At 35.0% G+C, this 5,348-nt stretch overlaps 1 pseudogene; it reads right to left on the bottom strand.

Moving 5' to 3' along the window:
• Nucleotides 1-398: 398 nt before the first annotated feature.
• On the bottom strand, nucleotides 399-516 carry LOC111741890 (annotated as a pseudogene).
• Nucleotides 517-5,348: the final 4,832 nt, after the last annotated feature.

Genomic DNA, 5,348 nt, shown 5'->3' with positions numbered 1-5,348 from the left:
ATGGTTTGGTGTTATCTGAGAAGGAAGAAGAGGTGATTATCACAAAAATGGGGATATGCTGTAATATAACAAAGTCATGTTTTAGATATTAGGGTTAGAAAGAAGTGGTGTTTCATACTATTGAACGAATCTAGAAGACAGAGTGGGGCAATCACTTGATGAACAGAAAGACTATTTTAAAGTGAGATTTGAACACTGTTGCATATTTCATGAGATCGATTAATAGTATATGTTCTAACTATTAGGGAGATAAGTTTCAAACAGGCTCAAGTTTCATCAGCTTTACCATTCCTTGGTGATAGCGTTGCTTACTTGTGTGTGACATGTCCTCAGGTTTCTGAGATTCAGAATGGAGAGCACATGTTGTCAGAATCTTTGTTTCTTTTTCTTTTGTTTTATGCCTACAGCATGTGGTCTTCCTAGGTGGTCTCCCATCCAAGTACTAACCAGGCCCAACCCTGCTTAGCTTCCGAGATCAGATGGGATCGGCTTGTTCAGTGTAGCATGGCCATGGACAGAATCTTTGTTTCTTAAAACGATTCATATTTAGTTAAAGACAAACTGGTTGTACTTTGTCTAAATAATGTTTCTGGAAACTCTGTCATGAATCTGAGTAAAATAGCATCTATTTAATTTAGATGTTTAATTCAAACATAAGAAATCTCCCAGAATTAAAAATCCTTTATGAAAATTATCATGGAAGTTACCATATAAGTATGCTTCCGTGTGAAATAAGTTCTAAGAGAATCAGTGATACAGGTTATCAAGGTCAGAGAGGAGAGGATGAGCAGAGATGATAACATCTTACATTTAATGAACATTCAGCATATGCCAGGCACTGTGCCAGATGCATATTTCATTTTATCTTTACAGCAAATATATTGGGACAATTATTATTCTTGATTTATAAATAATGAAAATTAGTAATAAAATTAAGTAGCTGCCCAAGGTCACACAAATAGTATATTGTAGAGCTAGATTTTGAACCCCTATTTGACTATAGATATTGACTTCTTAATTAAATACTGCCTAGATTTGCAGCATATCATGAGAGAGAAGCTAAATGAAAGAAGATGGTCTTTACCAATTAAGATTGAGTTTGTTATCAAGCATTTTTCTAACTATGGTGGACCATAAGGTTGCAACAGATGATAAGTATGTTTCTGAGATAATTTAGGAATAATAATAACTAAACAGAGTATTGTCTAAATTATGGTTCGAAGTTTCTTGCAGGTTTGTGAACCTTTGATAAATCCGAATGTTGTATTTAATGTGTATAAAACACAAGAGAGGTACTGTATTTTGTTGTTGACTTTTGTTACACAATATACTCTTAAAATTTTTTCCTCCCCAAAATCACAATTTTCCTTGTAGAATTATTGGAAAATATATAGAGAAGAAGATCAAGCACTCATATTTTATGTAGTTAACATTAGGCACTCCATTTTAATCTTAACATTCAATTTTAATCTTAATATTTTAACCAATAATAGTTGGTTACTGCTTGTTAGTGTAAAGATTCATTGAATAGAATTCATTGAATAGAAAAATAAACAACTATCACAATCTTACCTTGTATATTGTTAATGTCAGAAATGGTCCCATATCTTGTTGTTAATAAGTTTTTGGAGGTTTACGGGCGACTTATCACCATGTCAGTAGAGTCCAGGTTTAACATTGTGCTGCCTGGCAAAGTTTTGCTAGTTCTTGAGAATTTGCTGAAAGCCAAATGTTCTATGCCTGACTACCAGACACTAAGAAAATGTATTATGGTGTTTGAGCCTATACTTTCAGGTAACCCAAATAAATACATTTGCAGATTTGGGCAGCTCAGAAAGGGACAAATCAGATAAATCATATGGCTGGGTAAATGATGAGGATTTTTTATAATAAGATTGAGTTTTTATAATCATATCACAGGATGAGCTTTCCTCTAAGAGGTTGTTGGTAACACAAACAGTTTCCTGGGGCAAATGAGTCAGATGTACTTTCCCATACAAATTTTGTACTTATTCTCATGCCAAGAGGTGAAATTGTCTCTGTAAGAATGGGGAATGAATAAAGCTGTTGAGAAAATTCAAAAGTCTCGCAGATATGATTATGCTCATGAAGAATCTTTTGCTTTAGTTGGCTTTACAGGGGCAGTTGGCTGAACTCAAGGGAAAAATAAGAGGCTGCTAATGTCTCCTTTGCTGATGCTGAAGGTATCAAGAGACTGTTAGATAACTAAACGGATCTTTCTAGATAGACTGGAATAGAACCACTCCATTTGCTGAAAAATGTTGTCGTTGAAAATAGTCCTTCTGAAGGTGTGGCTATATCCTCTGTTACTTCCTCGGAGACTGAGGATCCAAGAAAATGAGAGTACTTGGATAAGGCAAGGAAGGCTTGTGAATACCAAGCTTGACTAATCGATCCTGAGACATTGTCAGATAAAACAGGATGCTTTTGTATTTTTGTTTTGTGGATTAGGGTGTGCCTCTTCCTTTCCCACTCTGTAGAGTCTCATTTTTCTAGTAACATTGATGCTGTAGAAGTTCTACTCTGGAGGAAGTCAAAATCTGTGAATGAAGTAGCTGTTAATACCGTAGAAGGAAGGACCTCAGGGAAAGTAAAAGAATATTCAAGGTTTATTGTCAAGGACATTTCCTTTAATGAATTCTGTGATACTACTGTATGCAATGGACTTGTACTCTTCATGCACCTTAGTGTATTTGGAATAATGTCACAATCAGGAGTAGAAGTTAACTGTCTTAAGGCAACAAATAAGATGGGAATTGACAATGTCTCATCTTTAGGGATCCAATGACTCACTAAGGTGGGTAACGAATCAGGGAAAGGCTTGCTTACTTTTGTTGTCATATCAGTTGACTCCATTGTTGTGACTGGGGTAGTCTTTAAGTGTCTGGGTCTTGTCTGACATTTTTGAAGTAATTTTCAAACTTTAATCTTATATCTTAAAATTTGGGCAAGATAATTGGAGGAAGTATGCTGTTGAAAAACTTGGCATTAGCTCAGGTAGTAACGTAGAAACCTTGCACTCCATAGGTCAGTAGAATTGTACAGTCACCTTATAAAGAAATGACATGCCTAGTATCTTCAGCCAACACTGGAAGATTCCTCAGGTGCTTGTTTATCTTGCTTCTGCATGGGCTCATAGTCACTAAGAGCAATCCAAGTGGAAATAGTCTGTCAGTGTGTATACCAGAAAGAGACGCTTTTGAACACCAAGAGCTTCAGCAGCTGCTTTGAGAGTTATTTCAGTTATAATAATGGAAAACTCTTTTGAGCCTCCTTGGGCCCTAACACTGAAGATTTAAAAGAAAAACAGCGTGGATTATTAATTTTTTTTTCGTTAGCAATCCTTTCAGTATCTTTACACACATCATCTCATTGCTGACTCTGACTAGCAAGGAAGAGAGCACAATTATTATAATACCTAGTTTATAGTTGCCGAAATAGATTTGATGTGGCTAAAATGCCCAAAGGCACAGAATAAAGTACCTGATCTAGGCATTCTGACTTTAAATTGGAAGGTGGAGATTTCAGTGGAAAAATTGTGGATTTTGGATTTAGAAAGTTTAAATTCAATTTGTCATTTAGACCAGTTATATCGTTTTGAGATACTGCACCTTAAATATTACTCCTGCTTTCTAACTTAAACTGCACCTCCGTTTAAGTTAGAAAGCAGGAGAAACATTTACCTTGCAGAAATATTTTGAATATTAATTGATATAAGGTCGTTTACAAATTACCTGGCACACAAATAAGTCCTTCACTCTACTGCACCCTTCCTGTTCCTTTTTCTCTTTCCCTGTAAATTTTCTTATCCTTCCCTTTCCTGTTTTCTTCCCCATGTCCTTCTCTTCATCCTACTGGTGTCTTTCCTTTCATCCTTCTGTATCCTTCTCTTCCTTTCGTCCTTCCCTTTGTTCTGCTTAGTTATACTTCTCTATCTCACATCTTTTGCATCTAGTCTAACTGTGGATCTCTTCTTAGATGGAAGTACTGATTAAAGGTCCCTGCAGTTACTAAATGTGCTCTTTTAAGTAACAGCTCACGGTGGAGTCACATGGCCAATATCTGGAAAAGTGTGGCTTTGCTGAGTGGAAACTCGTTATAACTCTCAGAGATCCAGAAAGGCTCTGAGTGTTAGATAGCTTTAGTTTACTATTGAAACAAACAGACATGCTAAACTGAAAAATTAAGTATAAAAGAATATTTAAAAATTATAGGTCTTTCAAGAAAAAGAAAATAGGATTTATTTTTAGGGTGAAATAGATTTTTTTTAATGCATTCATAAGGCTTTGTTTTTTTCCCTCCGTGTCTAAGACCTTCAAATGTAGTAACTGTCGTGGAGTCCACAAGGCTCTTCAAGATCCAGGCTCTGCTAACTTCTCGAGCCACATTTCCTGCCACTCCCCAATTTGCACTGTGTTCCAGTAATGCAACTTTTTGCATAGTTTCCCAAACATACCATGCTGTTTAAGTTTTTGTAACTGTTAAAAAGGTCCTTGTTTGAGCATATAGCGCCTTTCCTCCTTTTCTGGGTGGTGACTTCTTGACCTTTAAAAATCTGTCACCGACATGACCTCATCCAAAAAGATTTTGCCAACATTATCCCCTAAATTGAGCTAAGCTACTAATTTAGCCTCTATGTCTTATGTATGGCTCTGTTATTGCATTCATTACACTATTTTTATTTTTAACATTTCTGCATAGCCTACTGGGCTGTTAGACTGAGTTCCTTGGCAGCAGTTTCTTCATATTATCTCCTGCTTCTAACTCAGGGATCTGGTAAACAGTAGGCACTCACCAAATTCTTATTGAACAAACAAGTGAATAAATGAACACAAGATTGAAAAAAGATGCAACGATGTATGTGAAAACACTTTATAAATTGTGAATTGTAGAAGTTATTGTTGACCTAAAGTATAATTTGCATTAAAAATTTGTTATAAGTTAAAAGTAACTTTCTAGAGAAAAGCTTAAAAATTTTAGATTAAAAGGGATAGTAAACAGCATGGTTATTTCCATATTGGAAAATAATTTGAGGAGAATAAAAAATACTCAAAATGTGTATTGTTAACCTATGTAAAACTAACTTTTAAATTATTTTTAATATATAACACATGAATACAATATAAAATTCACAAGGTACCTTTTTTATCCCTTCGCTCTGGTTGCCCAATCTCCTAGTTTCTCTTCCTTATTGTTACCATAATATTCAGATATATTCTATGCTGATAAGGTATACATGTATAAATAGGCTGTCTTTTGAAAAAGAAGAGAAAGGACTGTTTTCACTTAGCACATGGTAAAATAAAATATGAGAAATAAAAACTTAG

This window comes from Pteropus vampyrus, unplaced genomic scaffold, assembly GCF_000151845.1.
Source record: "Pteropus vampyrus isolate Shadow unplaced genomic scaffold, Pvam_2.0 Scaffold82, whole genome shotgun sequence".
NCBI lineage: Eukaryota > Metazoa > Chordata > Mammalia > Chiroptera > Pteropodidae > Pteropus > Pteropus vampyrus.
Note: the sequence above shows the minus strand (reverse complement) of the source record. Positions and strands in the feature narration are given on the sequence as shown.